Raw genomic sequence first — 17104 nt, forward strand, 5'->3', positions numbered from 1 at the left:
TCCTATGACATTACATTAATATGGACAATTTCCATAGCAGTTTATTTGACCAAAAAAAAAATCAGAATGTTAGAAGTTTCACAACAATTAGGAAGATAAATAATTGAACGAGTCAGATTATTTTTTTGAATTAACAGTGTATACCATGATATTTCTGAAGTGAATTAAGCACAGAGCAACCAAGTAAAGCTTTTGTCAGAATGTGATTTCAATCATTAATTCTAAAGGCCAGAAAATTTAATAATGCATCATGTGATCTATACAACTGTCAGGGCTTAAGCCTTTAAGAAAAATTAATAATGATTAATTCTGATGCCAAATATTTAATTTAATTTTTTATTACAGAATATTTAATTCTATATCTGAATGAGCTGAGACCTTCCAGAAATTCATTCATATAAACCATAACAACAAGAATGTCTAGAAAAGAGCAATAAGTCCTTGCTAGTTCAGGTTGTAGGCCTGGGTGCACAAAGGGGTACAAAATCCCTCTTTTAGGCACCTAAGTTCCAGTTCTGGGACCACTGCAATGCACAAAACTCTCACTGGACCCTGTAGGCAGCTACACTCCCTTGGCATCTAAGTTTCTGCAATAAAACTAAAAAAGTAAAGTACAACAAAACAGCTTGGAGTGGGAGAGGGGAAGGGGGTCCTTCCTCATGACTTTCAGCCCACCAGTAGAGTACTTATAAGGGATGTGGGAAGACCCCCAGTTCAAGTCCCACCTCCACTTGAAGGGAAAGATGGGATTTGAATTGGGATCTTCCACTTCTCAGGTGAGCGTCCTCGCCATAGAGCTCTGAGATATTCTGATGTGGGGTCCTTTGTAATCTTTCTGGCTGAAGCTATTGCACTCTGGATAACTACTTGAAACATCATTTGGGGCAGAAAGTGAGTGAGAGAGAGAGAGAGAAGAGCTCAAGCATGAAAATGACTGTATGGATTGGTAGATATGGAACCCACCTGGGATTTGTGAGACCCAGGGTCCAGTCCACCTGCTCCAGCTACTCTTTTATTATTTATCCTGAGTGCAACAGCTTCAACAGGAGAGAATGAAGGAGTCTTCATATCAGAATACCTCAGAGCCCGGTGGTCAGGGCACTCCCCTGAAAGGTGGTAGATCCAAGTTCAAATCCTTTCTACCCTTCAGGCGGAGGGAGAAGTTGGACTGGCTATCCCCCATAGTCTAGGTGAGTAATGAACTAAAATTATAATGGAGGCTGTCATCTTCCTGATAAAACAGCATAGGCACCAAACTCAGAGAGGATTAAGCACACACTCCTATGGTTGGCATCTCCCATTGGCTAGTTTAGCAGCTCCCTGCCTAGCCTACTAGTTTTTGTGAATCTCAGTCTAAGGGGCCTATCTCTCCCTATCTCTCCCCATTCATTGTACGGGCATCTAGGCACCTAACCCAGGCTTTGTGGATCCCAGTGATTTTCTAGTGCCTAACTCCTCTTCTGATTATCACACTGGTCTGTTCTGGCCTTGAAATATATGACTCCTGGACATAGTGCTTTCTAATGTAGATCCTAATAAATCATTAGTCATCTGGTTATTAAAGTAGATGTACATCAAAAGATAAACTTTTATGCTGGGAAAAAATGAAAAGTAAAACCAGCTATTTAAATACAATCCACTTGTTTTCAATATATTTTTTGCTTTTGTATGTTGAACATTGTTACATCCTGATATTTGTATTGAAAAGAACATAGCCTGCATAATCCTCTCTCTTGATCTTGATTAAAGTTTTATTCCACTGTGGCATTTTTATAAAGACTCTCTTATTTATCCCACATCCCAACACAGCAAGAAAGATACCCCAAAGTCCTTCACTTCTGATCTTTACAAAATGACTACGTTACTTTAAAATGCACTGTTCATATATTCTCTACCAATGTCTGCAAAACAGAGCTCCCTATTAGATTTTAGCAGAGGAATTTTCATGCCACAAAGATCATAATTCATACTGCAATGATCTGTGTGGGATTTAGAAGATAATCTGTTGCCAGACAGATTATGGCAAGGGATCCATACCACATAATTAAGGAGCAGAGATCCTATGAAGCTTTAAATACCCCTGCTTTAAATACCCCTGAGAGCACAGCTGGAATTTGCTCTGTGCATACTTCTAATTGAAATAAAGTTGTCCCTCTTTTACCTTAAATAGCTTCTCAGACTGACATTATTTGGGGGACTCTTCCTCATGTCCTCACAATTCATAAAGGAAATACCAAATAGCATCCTAAATACTCTAAGGGCTGATGTGATCTCTCATTGATTTGCGATGATAGAATCATTTCTTCACTTGAAAGCAATAGCAGTACCTTACTGAAATCTGGCCCCCCTTTTTGGTCCTTATCTTGCCCTTTAGTAGTGGAGATGTGGGGGAAATGAGAATATCACTCACCCTTCTCAGACTCCTTGCTACATCCATAGTCCCACAGACTCCTTTCTACATAAATACTGAGGGCAAAGTGCTACACCAAAATAAACTTCACATAAAATACTCAGATTTTGTAACATGAAAATAGGTTGTGTATGATTTCTGAGGAGAAATTCTTCAATACAGGAGATATTCTTCAATATTCCTTCAGCCACATTCAAAGAAATACAGGAGAATTCTTCAATGTTCCTTCAGCCACATTCAAATAATGTCCAGCTAAAATATTGGCTTGCAAAGCATCTATTCATGCACAGTAACCTTTGCTATCTGACTGGAACATGATCCACGCCATCGTTAATCATGTCAGTCATAATCACGTCAGTGGTCTGAACAGTTTGTGGCCATCAGAAGTTTAAGAGGATCTAATGCTCCAGTATTTTGTGAATTTTCCAGATGCTTTTACTCAGTGAAAGAAAGTCAATCTGAACGTAAACAAGTCTCAGCATCAACCACTGTCCTGGAACTGTATGTACCAGGCTTCAGCTGACCATCATGCCCTTGCAATAATACTTACCTTAATCCAGAGTTGCAGGCATCTGCTCTTGTAATAGTTGGCTTACTTACTTCAAAGAAGATAAACATTGATGATTCAGACAGAAGTTGTTTCACTCTGCTGAATGACTTTTCTTATATTTTGCACCAGTACTTCATTCAGACGGTGTCATTTTCTGACAGGTTGACTGCACATCTACCTAGATAGTGAACCATACTTAGGATTTGTTTCAATTTCGGAATGGATTAAGGAGGCTGCATATACTTAATAGGACTTTACATTGTTCATTATATGAGATCTCAAAAATATCTAGTTGTTTCCGGCCCAACAAGCTCTTCACTTTATACAGCATCAGACTTTATGTTTCCAAAAGACACTACACGGTTGGTATTTTTTTTTAATCCTGTTCCTCTTCAGTACAGCCATGTACACAAAGTATTAATTTATTGGTATAAATGTGTAGTTTTTCCAGGTGCTTCAGTATCAATGTCAATGTCCTGTGAAAGATCTCAGATGCACTAGTAATGCCAAAAGGAGGTCTGTGGAGAGACTATTGTATAAATGGAATGAAAATTGTAGTTAACGTGACACTTTTTAGCAGAAGTGGAATTTCCCCCAAAACACCTGTGGCATCTAAAAGGGCACCTATGGATCTAGTGAAGAGGTCATCCAGTGTGGGGTAGGACAAATTTATTTCTCTAGACTAAACTTTTGTGATTCAGGTCACGAAATAGACAGAATCTACCAATTTTATTAAGCATTGGAATCAAAAGTACACACCACTAACTGATCTCTGTAATTTCAACAGCCCTCCATCTACCCTTTCACTTTACGGAGCACTGGAATTGAAATTCCAGTTGTTCTTTGGCTGCAGTAAGGCATTGTCCCACCACCAACCAAGACTTCCTAGAATTATCTGGGCAAAGGAGAGAAGAAAGATCCGTCTCATTTTCTTGTGACCTCCCACTTTTCTAGTGCCACGGATGGCAATAAATTAGCATATCTTCTTGCCCTTGTGGTATTCAGCCATTCAGGCTGAGCCATCAGCACCATATGTATTTAGAATTTCTCTTTTCTATTTGGGATGGTTTACTGTGCTGTTATACAACCTTGCACCAGAAAGAAAGTGATTTAAATGCCTTAAAGCCTTATGGAATCTTGATTACCAGGCTTTGTATAAGTTCTGAATTATCTGTAGTTTGTAAGGTTTTCTTAAGTCGGGTCACGTTCTAATGGCAAGTTCTGGGAAAACTACATATTTAAGATCCCAATGACAAGTTTGTCCCTGAAACCTTTAGGATTACTTTTTTCCAAACACACAAGTGTCTGCCAATCTACTTCATACAAATGCCTTTATTTTAGGCATGTGATTCAAAAAATATTTTTAGAATGTGTTTAGTTCTCTTTAATTCTAACAGTAATGGAAACATTACAAAATATTGAATACACTTTTGCCATATTAGGAGGAGAGTTTTGCAAGAGAAAATACAAGTTTATTATTATTTATTTTCTTTACTTCCCTTTTTTATAGTAAAAATTGAGGTCATATCCTGACCCTATCTTCCTAAATTGCTTCCGCTGTGCCTTTAACCAATGTATTTAACATATGTTTTACAGTTATTCTTTGCACTTGCACTGCAACGCTTTCCATGCAAACCAGATCATTTGTGCAGAAGCAGAAGTCTAGCTTTGAAAATAACTATGTGAAACAGTAGTCCGCTTGCTTCGCCTTCCTTGACTTTGCTTTGCAGAAAACAGGAAAAAAAATCATCAAAACAATAGGTGAAAAGTTCAGTGGTTATTACAAATGTCTCCAAACAGAGATCAATCTTTCCCTTTTCCTCTCTGGATTCCCTGTGGAAGATGAATACTGATTAACAGTCCTAGCTTCCTGTGGAAAATGTGGTGTATTCTCCATTTAAAGCCAAATACTGCCATTGATCTGAAATCAATAGGAGTTGTGTGAAAGTGTGAGGATGGAATATGGACTTTAATTTGTTGGGCATAATGTTTTGCAACATTATGAATTATGAATTTTGAACATTATGAATGCCCCATTATGCAGTAGTTTTAGCCTTCTGTACCAATCATCAGGGGGGAAAAAAGTAATATATATTTAGTATAAATCCAGTATGTTTTGCTTTTTATAGTGAAGGGCTATAAGCACTGTGATACTGAAAAGTATCGAGAATGGAAATCACACAGAGATGATTAAATTCAGATTAGATGCACAAATTTCATGGTGCAGGTTTACATACTCCCTCACGGGTGGTCAGATTTATTAGAGCACAATTTCCTCATCACTTACATGAGCACGACTCTGTTAACTTCATCAGGACTGATACACCAGGAGAAATCATTTCTGGAACACTCTGGAAATATTTAGAATGTACACACTGCTGCTCCTTCTGCTGACATGATCACCATATAACTATGGGGAGAATTGGGCTCCAACTTTGCATCAAATTTCATACCTTCTCCGACCTGGATTTCCCCAAGCCATCACTATTTATCTCAGCCCCTCGAGTCAATGCTCACTTCATTTTCCTATCCCTCTCTCCTGTGCAAATGGGCATGTTGTGTGAAGTGATTGGCGATGAAAGGAAGATAATAAATGTTGTGACAAGGGTTATGTCAAAGGACACAACCAACTTGAAAAATCTTATTTCCAGCTGCATATTTTGCCTGAAAAATTGTTGCAAGTAACACCATAAAATACTATAACTGAAAGAATGGAAGAGAATCTCTTTTTTTTTCTTCCAGATTTTTTTAACTTTGTGATTTTGACAGAATTGTGTGTGTAATCAGTTTCTTTTATTTCTTTATTATGGATGGTCACTTATGCTTTATACTCTTGTATAAGACAGGATAACATCACGCACATGTACTGCAACAGGGAAGCTTACACACCGTTCTTCTTTCAGCCCTGTGCTCGGGAGAGCTCACATGCATATCCTTCTCCAGCCCATGAAAAAAAGGTGTTACTTAGTAACAGCCACAGTATAGCAGAAACTGTCCATGCACCTGCCTGCTGCCTCCTTAGAGAGGAAAGGGAAGAAGAGTCAGCCCGGGAATGTTTGGTGGTTAGGTCTGCCCCAAAGACCTTCCTAAATATGAGTGGAAGAACTAATGCCTGTGACAATGGTAACTGTGTAGAAGCCAGGGTGGGGTCAGAGAGAGCTCTGTCATTGAGCGGGATGAGAGCCAAGTTAAACATCAGCAGAAGGAGCATTCCGAAAGATAAGCAACGTGCCAGTGCCATAACCAAACTTGACATGGGAAATTATCTAGATTTCTCCTGGGGTGTTCCAGAAATGATTGCTGCTGGTGTATGTGTTTTGCTGAGGGAGGATACCCCTGTTATGCAAGCAGAGGCTTACTTTTCAGGGGGGTAATGGACAACCCTCACTCATGACTGACTGGTTGTGGCAGTAACAACACACTTTCTTCTGACATTCAACTTGGCTTTGATGTCACTCAGTGACAGAAACCCCCTCCCCCTCGGCTATCTCTGTCACCCTTGTCACAGGCATTAGATAGAAAGGTGGATGAAATCCAGAAATAGACCACTCTGATATGGCCATGCTGCTGGCAATCAAGCAGGTTGCTGTCAATGTCTTTTTTTTCTTGTTAGGAGGAGAGGATGGGTGGTTTATAAATTCTTCTTTCCTTGCTGGCAGCAGCAGCTGCAAAGTGAACATTTCTTTATCTGAATTGCTAAACATCTTGCAGGGAGGGGCATCCATTTCCAAATCTTTCCATGTTCTGTTCCTAGAAAAGCTGCATGTCTTAGCTATGTAAGATATGGGAATGGCAGCTTCTAGTTAGCATGTTTAAAATTATGGTATCTTCGATACCATGATCATAAGCTCTTTGAGAAACATCAGTTAGATGACAGATAGTTTATATCCCCTTTCAATTGTTTGAAATAGAAATCTTAGGGGATGTTGCAAATCTATAGCCAGATGCATATTCAGAAAGATCTGAATACAAATCATTCACTAAAAGATACCATCAGAATAGGCCAGTTCTGAGGGAAGAAAAAAAGTATCACTGTGTTTTAGTGACTTACTAGAAACCTGGGTACAAAACTGAATTAAATCACAAATAAAATTAGATTGGAGGTATTCACATCTACAAATAAAGATGATGATTAGTCCTTATTCACTCATTCATTATTTTAAAAATGTTTAAATGGGAGGCATTTTATAAGGCAGCTACAATTAAAGACACAGATATGGAAAATGTAATGATAGTTTTAAAAACCTGAAATGATTTCTGTCAGCAGTTGGAGACAACTGTACTTAAACAATAACTACAGCAATTATGCCAATTGCTCCCTCTAGTTTGCACTGGCAATTGATAGCTAATTAAACAGCACATTAGCAACACTGAAAAAGCATGGGAAAACGAAACAAAATAACAAACTCAATGTACCAGAGAGAGGATCAAGAACAGCCCTGATATAAGTAGGAACACCTCCCACAGAAGTTGATAGTATTATTATAAAATTATTATAAAAATGCCAAAAATGTGCTAGTCATATCACAGATATATTTTAAGCACAGTGCCTTTCTCCAAAGAGTTGACAATCTAAACAGATAAGGAACAGGGGAAGGAAAAGAACACAGTCTTCCATTCTTCCTCTTTTTCCATGTTCTCTTTAGCCGCTTTGCCTAGATTTTGTTCACCTCAGACCTGTATTTGCAGTGTACACATGCAAGACCTAGCCATTCATTCCCTTTCCTGTCATTCCCCAGTATAAGTTCTTATCACCTCTCTCTACAATTTGCCATCCACACCCCCATATTTTCAGTTTTCTTCCCAGACACTGCTCACTGCAATCCTCCACAGAACTCTCAATCCCATTAACAGCTCACTGAAGGTGATTCTGCGGAGGATAGAGGGCATTCAGCAATCATTGAGACACAGATCCTCAAAGGTATTTAGGGACCTAACTCCCATTGAAATCAACACCTTTGAGAATCTAGGCCTGAGGCTTTGAAATTATGCTCCGCACTGATGCTCTGTCTTTCCTATCTAGCCATCTGTTTAATTAAATTCTTCTAATGGGATCTTTCACCATAGTAAAGTGCTCCCTCCCCACAACCAAACAAATGGAGAGTACCAATTTTCCACTCAAGGAATTTGGGTCTGTTTAGTTGTTTTTAATTATTTCCTCTCTTTCTCCTCCCTCCATTCCTATTACTCCTTTTCTGCACTCACGCTCTCTTTCCCTTCTTATATGCATCTTGTTTTCCTCCTCCTGTTTCTGCTGTCTTGGCATGATTTATCTGCTGTGATAGCTTAGGAAGAAGAGGGGAAGATTCTTAGATTATTTTAGCCTCTATCCTAGCTATGCCACAGGATAAGGAAATCTCTCTTCTGGAGTTTATTTGCATCCAACTCTGTTCTCTAATAGCATCACTTTGCTGTCCCTCCTTGCTGCTTTGCCTGATGAGAATGGAGAACCATGGAGATTAGCAAAGATAAAGAGACGAAGGTTGCATTTAAACAATTGTGCTGAAGGTGGTGGCCAGATTGCCCATTATTTAGCCCATGTGTTTAAGTAAGGCGTGGTCTACACTGCCAATGGATTTTGGTGGCAGTTGATGGGAGATACACAAGCTACGTAGAGTAGCTTGCGTATCTCTCAACTTGCTGACTTCTACTTACTGTGGTGTCCCCACTGCGCTGCGCTGACAGAAAATGCCCTCCGGTCGCGAGCGTTACTCTTCTTGCAGGGGTGGAATAATGGCATTGACTTCCAGGATTGATTGAGTGGGTCTCCACTGCCTCTCAATTGATCCCACAGAATCGAGCCTGCACTGCCGACAATGCCACCAGCAGTGTAGACATACCCTAAGTTTTCCACTAGGGATGTTCTGGATTTTGGCTCATTTGTGCCCACTTGATGAAATAAGCTTAGTTTTCAATTTAACATTAGGTAGTCACTATTCTTATTGTATATGCTTGCACTGATTGTTACAAATAGCCGCATATCGCCTTTAAAAAGTCATTATTTCCAGTGTTGTAAACCAGTCTTATTGCTGAACCATGTACTGTAGATTTCATAAGAGATACAACAGAAAACTGTTCCTGCTTCGTCATCAATGCTTTGTCCTCTAGTTTTATGTTCACAAAAGTATTTTGCATTTGTATTACTTTGCAGTTAGTGGCATGAGTGACACATTTTTGCCAAAGTTGATTTTATAACATAGTTAGAATTGTATCTATTATGTTGAACACTTTTGTATTGGTTTGTAAATGTCTTCTCCACATTTATTAAAAACAAATCTAGTCTCATTTATTTATTTGATATTTTGTCTTTGTTTTGGTATACACTTTTAATAAAGGTTTTTTTGTTTTGTTTTACTGCTTGTTAATTTTATTTGGGATGCAATTTTTAGTAGCCCTGCATATACCAACTGTTTCTGCCCATGACCAAGCAGATTACCAGAAATATCACAAATAATTTTCTCTCTTATTAGTCTGTCTGTTAACTGTTCAAATTCCCATAACTTAGATTTATTTCTTAATCTTTAATATAATGATATATGTATCACCTTGCAGCTGGCTTTTAGTAAATCAAATGTGCTTTTCCCAAAGGGCAATTTTGGGTGACTACTTATGACATATTTGAATGACTTGTCTAGCAGTTGTTAGCCCCCTTCATGCTCTCACTGGAATGTATTGTGGATTAAAGTCTCTGGTTCTGTCACATATATGAAGCAGTGTGAAGATTTTAGCCTGTCCAGTTTCTGTGCAATATCACTTCAGAAATAATGTGGAAGTGTTGCAATTGCTTATTCTAGTTCAGATTTATTTCAAGACTGGTGCAGTCAGGCATTTTCCTTCACCATTTTACCAGATATTTACTTTTTTTCCTTGCACACACTGATGGTGGTAAGAGGCTGAATTTTATTTCCTGGCCCAAGTCATGGTTACTTTTTATATTAAATATAATTATTTCACAGATATCTTGTGCTCCCCATCTTGGTGCCTGGTACAAACAAACATAACAATTAAACCCCTTTCTCATCGCAGAGCTCAGTATCTAACCCAAAAAACTACATTAAAGCATCACCTGCATTTGAGGCCATGTGGGAATAGGATAGCTACTGCTCCACCTTAGTTCTGTATATTCGGGGAGGTATGGCATACAAAGTGGCATTTTATAGGGCATGTCAACACTGCATCTGGGAGTGAACCTCCAGCCTGGGTCAACAGACTCACTCTAGCACTCTAACAATAGCTGTGTAGATGTTGTGATTCAGGTTGGAGCTTTGGCTATCAAACCCCCTGGCTGCAGAGCCCAAACTCCACCCAGAACTGCAACAGCCACACAGCTATTTTAGAGTGCAAGGATGAGCCCTGCTAGCACAAGGCTATGGACCTGAACTGGGTTGCTCGCTGCCAGATGCAAGATAGATACGTCCATAGAATTATTTTCCTATATTTCAATCATGCAGGCCAAGGTGTGTGTGTGTGGGGAGGGTCTCATTGGCTATGAGGCTGTGGAGGAGGTGTTGGGAAAGGAAGCCACACGGTATGGAGCAGGTCTTTTTGGGGCTCACTGGCACACACTGTCATTGCTGCTCTGTCCTCCTGCCCAGTGGGGAGTGGAGATCTTAAAGACCACGTGATCAGTGAGGTTCTAGCCCTGTGTCCCTAGAGGGTCTGTTGCTCCATACTCCAAACTGCAATGGGAAGACTCAGCTGGCTAAAGCTAGGTGATTTTTTTCCCCCCGCAGAAAATGCAAATTCAGGTCAATCAAAACATTTCACAAATGTGTGTAGATTTTGATGCCTTGTTTCAGTCAGACAAAAACAAAAACAAAACAAAATAAAAAAAAACCCAAATATTCGGAAATGTCAAAACAGTTCATTTTGACATATCCAGAACACTTTCATTTTTCAGGCTAGAATCAGACACCTTTCACCAAACCACTGGAGGAGGTGCCCCACTGCTACCCAATATCCCAAATCTTAGGGCACTCATCTGAAATGTGGAAGACCCAGGTCTGAATCCCCTGCTAGAACAGGGACTTGATCCCTGGTCTCTTTTGTCCCAGGAGACTGTCTGAGCCATCAGGCTATTGGCTATTCTGGGGGATGGAGTTGCTTTTATTCTCTCCTGTTGAAACTGTTCCACTTTGTATAAAATACCTGAATAGTTATTGTGCCAAACAGCGCCCAATAGCCTAAAGGTGAGGTTACTCATCTGCGAGGGAGGAGACCTGGGATCAACTCCCTACTCTAGAGTTTGGATTCAAACTTGGATCTCTCCCATGAGTGCCCCAACCATTGGGCTATTGAATATAAGAGGAGTCACCTGTTCTTCCTTCCATTTTGTGAATGTAGCCCTTCATTTCCTTTGCTTTTAGTAAAAGTGACTGAAAAAATGAAACATCATTGGACACAAAATGAAATGTTTCTGACTTATCTAATTAAGTACAATTTTTTAAAATCAATTTTGGTTTGATTCAAACCAATTTTTTCCCACCAGAACTACCAATGAACTGGAAAAAATCAGCTATTTGTCCAGCTCCACAGCTAATATTCTCCTCCTTATTTCCTGCAGTTGGATAACAATTTATTCTGGAACAGATTCAGATCCGGTATATCTAAAGTGGATTATGCTGAAAACTCAAGCACTATCCACACTACCTGCCAGAAAACAGTGTAAGCATTTGATTGTTAAAAATATACATGCAACGCTTCTTTAAATAGAAAAGTAAGGGTACAAATTGTGCCTTTTTAGCAAATTAAAATGTGTTTGATCAGTTGCATTAACTAAAATTCAAAGAGAAAATAAACTAACTTCAATTTGCTGTTGGAAATCAGAGCATTGTGACATTATCAAAGGTACAATCTGGACTGATGGACAGCTGTGTTCCTTCAATTCTCTAAACAGGGGTGCCTTTTACACTGCTTTGCTGTGAGAGCAACTACTCCTGGTCTTCTCTCACACAGACTCCAGCATGTAAATTCCTCTCAGTTGTGCTGTATGAGTGTGATAGGCAACCACTCATAAATTACACTGCAGGGCAACACCAGCAAAACTTGCAGTCCCAGACTTTTCCCCAGAAATGTATGTCTCGTACTGCCCTGCACCCTCCCGGACAATAATTGTAGACATTCTTCCATTTCAAGAGACCACGAATATGTGCCCCTGAGAGGTAAAAAAATTGCTCAGTTGGTTTGATGGCAGCTGTGGCTGTAGTTGAAGAGACCCACACAAGGGAGACAATCTCTGTCACATTTAAAGGTGGTGTTTTGACCCTTTGGGCTCTGCCTTCTGCAAGCTCTTTTCTCCTCTGCTAAGCTGGACTGCTTCTTCTCGTAGCTTTGGAGACCTTTATTGAGCTCTTGTTTCCAAAGGCTGTGGTCCTGAGTGTGAGCTTCCCAATTATCCATATCCGTGTCCGTTTCTTTGCAGTGTCACGTGCACACATCACGGAAACACAATTTTGGTCACCCTTTAGATCTTTTTCCAGATGCCAATTTGATGTAGAGTATGTCTTTTGGGATGCACCCATTGTTCATTCAGCTCACATGTCCAAGCCAGCAGAGGCGTCTCTATTTAAGGATTGTTTGCATGCTTGCTGGGTATGCTGGCCCGCTTGAGCAACTTGGTGTTGGTGACTCTGTCCCTCCAGGAGACTCCAAAAATTCAACAAAGACAATGCATATGAAAACTATTGAGACTTTTTCCCTGATGAGAGTATAAGGTCCATGTAGTGCACCCATACAAAAGTGTATGGTACACATGGATAACATCGATCTTTGTGTGTTCCACCAGTTTATTGTTTTGCCATAGCTTCTTGTTCAGACTAGATATTGTTTTGGCAGCTTTTCCGATGAGGATGCTGAGTTCCGTTTCAAGTGAAACGTTGACTGTGATAGTGGGCCCTAGGTATGTGAACTCGTTCACCTCTTCAAGTTCATAATTATTGATGTTGATGGAGGGTGTTTCTTCAGCTCATTTGCACATTAGTCTTTTCTTAAGCTTATAAGTAAACCCAAAGTCTTGGCAGGCTTTGGAAAAATTGTCCATGAGATTTGGCAGATAGGCTTCTGCTGCATCATCATTGAAGAGGAGTTGCTGGGTAAGGGCCTCCCAAGTCTTGGTTTCAGATCTAAGTCTTGCAAGATTGAGCAGCTTTCCATCAGATCTTGTGTGCAAGTAGATTCCCTCAGTTGAGGAACCAAAAGCTTGTTTCAGTAGGAAGAAGCAGCAGCTCCTGAACAGATTTGGGGCAAGTACACAGCCTTGCTTTAACCCACTACAAATCTGGAAAGCCTGAGAGACTGAGTCATCATATTGGACTGTGCCATACATGTTTTCATGGAAGGACTGAATAATGCTCAAGTCAGATCAGTCTAGCCTGCTACCATAATGAGAATAGATGATACTGTCTGTGGCTCATCAAACCTACTGCTTTGTGAGCAGCCCGGGAAGGTGAAAGGCTAAGGGAGCAACCCCTGACAGAAAAGCCCCACTGCCTTGTGAGTGAATTTGGGAGAATGTAAGGCTCTGAGAGTAAATTCAGATGGAATCTGGAATGAAATCCCTAAAGCAGTCAGGTACTAACGTTTTAGTATCTTTCCAGAAACTCTTGCCAGATTGGGTACCAGACATATTGGTTCTTCCACTCCTCTGGACTTTACTGATGATGCAGAGAGGGGAGCCCTGATGCATGGGCCACTCAAGACCTCCATATTATCTGCCTAGACTTGTGCCCTGGAGATGTACTCCAGCTTCGCCTTGAGTGTTGACACAACACAGGAGGCAGTGGTCACCAGTTTTAAGCCCTCATTCAATTGGCATAGAGGTGAGCAGCAGGGGCTGTATCCGACAGTGGAAGAAATTCTTGTATCTCACTGGACAATTACTGCCCATCATAAAACTGGGCAGCCCCCAGACAATAGGGTGCTGTCCTGCCACAGTCTGACTCTTCAATGGGTGTTTGGAGCTTAGAGTTTTATAAGTTGACAAGTGGACTGAAATCAATGCATCAGGCAAATTAAATAAGAGACAGAAAACATCCTTAAAGATAGGGTGCTGGAATGTTCGCACCATGACAACTGGATTATCTGAGGATCTTCAACAAATCAATGATGCATGTAAAACTGCCATGATCAATGATGAGTTGAAACAACACAATGTGGACATTGCATCCCTCCAAGAAAGATGGATCTCAGAGAAAAAAACTACACATTTTTCTGGCAGTGGAAAAGCGTTGAAGAAATGTGAGAGAACGGAGTGGGATTTGCCATCAAGAACTCACTTCTGGTGATGACTGAGCCACCTACAAATGGATCAAAGAGAATTTTGGCATTACACTTGTTCACATCTGAGGGCCCAATCAACGTTGTGAGTGTGTATGCCTCAACACTTTCCTCATCTTTGGACACCAAAGACCTGTTTTACAATCAGTTGAATACCACCATCAGCAGGTTTTCAAAACATGAATATATTTTCCTGCTAGAGGACTTCAGTGCAAGGGTGGGAGTTCGACAATACAAGTTCATATAAAGTCAGTCATTTCATTAATAGAAAATATGCACAAATCCTGTTATCCCAAATGAAGTTTCCCAAACACTTCAATCCAAACACACTGGTTTAGATAAAACAATAAAACAAATGTACTAATTACAGAAAGATAGATTTTAAGTGATTACAAGTAATGAGGCATAAAAGCCAGAATTGGTTACAAAGAAATAAAAGGTAAAATGCAACTAAGTGAATTCAAAACAAAGTGTTCTCTCATCACAAGTTCCAACAGTCTTACTGGGTGAATCTTTCAGTTAGGATGTCTCCCCAGCTACTTCCTTTGTTCATCAAGTGTTGATGTCATGTATAGAGAGAAAGGGAGAGATAGTTTGGGGGGTCTACTCTCTGCCCTTATGGCCATTTTTCTTGTGCAAGAATTATCTCCAGCTGAGGTTCAGAGACAGAAAATCTTTGTGGAGAGGAACCTCAAGCTGCTGCTTTGTCAAAAATGTAGATTTTTTACCCACACTCTCTCCTGCCAAAGAGTGGCCACTTACTCAGATTGTGATCCATTTGATTTCATTGACACCTGTCTGGGGCATTAGCTAGCCATTTGTGTCTAGGAAACTGGATTGTGACTGCCCTCCAAAACATGTTGGAACATGTCTCAGTAATATCACAGTGGAATCTTATAACTTTACATACAGTGTTACCACATGTATTTTACCAAGACAATAATGATCATCAAATCATGAGTTTTCACATGATATCTTACAAGGCATACTTTGTACAAGTTTTATCACTGTAAGCTGGTGGCACGGTCCGGCTCAGGCATCGCAACCCTTCCTCGGGCCCAGGATCCGAGGAAGGCCACAGCGCCTTCCTTTGGGGGGAATAAAGAGTGCCCATTTTCAAGTCTTTAGCCCCGGCCCCCAGCGAGGCGGGATTCCTTCCTAGTCTGTAGCCCTCCGGCCCTCCCCTGGGGCAGGGATGATCCAGGGTCTGTAGTCCCGGCCTTCCCACAGGAGGGCTAGCAAGTGATCTGGTGCCCCCGGCCCTCAGGCAAGGCGGGGCAGGCAAGCAGTCTTTAGCCCCTGGCCTTCCCACAGGCGGGGTTAGTGCAGCAGTCTGTTGCCCTCGGCCCTCAGGCAGGGCAGGGCAGGCAAGCAGTTTGCAGTCTCTGGCCCACAAGCCGGGCAGGGCTCATTGGGCAGTCAATAGCCCCTGGCCTTCCCACAGGTGGGGCTAGTAAAATAGTCTGGAGCCCCCGGTCTTGCAGGCAGATGGGGCAGATAGAGCTCGGGATCCTCCGTCTTCCAAACTCAGAGGGTGTCAAGCACTCCCGGGGTGGTTAGGGAAGAGGGGAGGGGGATGCAGGCTCACCTGACTCCACTGCAAGGGCCCTATCAGTTGCAAGGCAGTTTGTCACTGAGTCAGCGGGACTCCAGCCGCAACATGCTGATGGGGTTTAGCCCCTGACTCAGTCACTTACTAGTTGGCTGACCCTGGGCCACTTCCTCCCACCCTGTCCCTGGGTACCTGTAGGCATTAGTCTCCATTTGAGTCGCTGGGGTACACGGCGAGCGGCAGACCCACAAGTCCCTCCCCGTTGCCTAGCAGCAGATCCGGGAACTTCTCTGCATCGTCAATGGAGGTCAGTTCCTCCAGGTCCCAGGGGGTCCTCCGGCACCCCAGGCTCAGTCCGCTCTTGTAGGTCCCTGACGTTGGGCAGCTCCTCCAAGTCAGGGCCGGCCTCAGGGAGTATTTCCCATCCAGGAGTCTCGGGTGGCTCATTCCAGCTACTATGGCCCAGCGGCCCTCTCCAGTCGCTAGGGCCTGGCAGCCCTCTCCAGTCACTATGGCTCTCCAGTCGCTAGGGTCCAGCAATCCGGGCAGGTTTTGGATGCTCCACTCGGTGGGGTGGCTGCTCCAAACAGCCGCTGGGTCTGGATCAGGCCTAGGCCGCAGCCTCAGGGAAGACACATCTGCCTCCAGCAGCATCTTCCCCTCTACTGAACTGCTAGGCCAGCCTTTTATAGTTCCCTTTCCTGCCTTGGCTCCGCCCCTCTGTTGCCAGGCAGTTTGGCCTGTAGGGCCCTGATCTGCCCAGCAGGGGCGTCTCGACCCTTCCTTGGGCCCAGGCTCCGAGGAAGGCCACAGCACCTTGCTACAATCGTAATCCTCTGAAAGGGGTGAACATAGGAGTACAGATGATCACAAGCATATTGGTCTGAATTCTGGATTCTTCTAGGCTTTTTTTAAAGAGATGAATTCTTGTATCAGCTTTGCTTCCCACAGGGACCCAGGGCGGATCTTTAGGCATGTCACAAGATTTTACCTGAGCTCTACAGACTCTGAGCATCTGCATAACTGAGCAACCCAGGCAGATGTAACTGATGCCAATCTTTGAACAGTTTTCTAAGCAAATGATGGATCTGAAATCAATTCTAACAGAGACTGGAAGCTAACATCATAAAACCAGAGAGACAAGGTAAGTAAAGGTAATATTTTTATTGGACTGACTTTTGCTGGAGGAAAGTTGAAGCTTTCGAGCTCTTCAGGCCTGAGGAAGGAAATCAGAATGTCTCAGGGCTGGTCTACACCTAAAGCTTAGGTCACCCTAGCTACAGCACTCAGGGTTGTGAAAAATTCACCACCACAAGAA

The 17104-nt window shown here is 41.8% G+C and overlaps 1 protein-coding gene across 2 annotated transcripts in view; it reads right to left on the reverse strand.

Moving 5' to 3' along the window:
- The window catches only part of GABRG3 (gamma-aminobutyric acid type A receptor subunit gamma3), a 442295-nt gene that overhangs the window by 60970 nt on the left and 364221 nt on the right, over positions 1-17104 (reverse strand). The gene's annotated exons all lie outside the window — the stretch shown is intronic.

This window comes from Emydura macquarii, unplaced genomic scaffold, assembly GCF_026122565.2.
Source record: "Emydura macquarii macquarii isolate MOO-44397 ecotype Brisbane River unplaced genomic scaffold, CSIRO-AGI_Emac_v2 contig_2207, whole genome shotgun sequence".
Lineage (NCBI taxonomy): Eukaryota > Metazoa > Chordata > Testudines > Chelidae > Emydura > Emydura macquarii.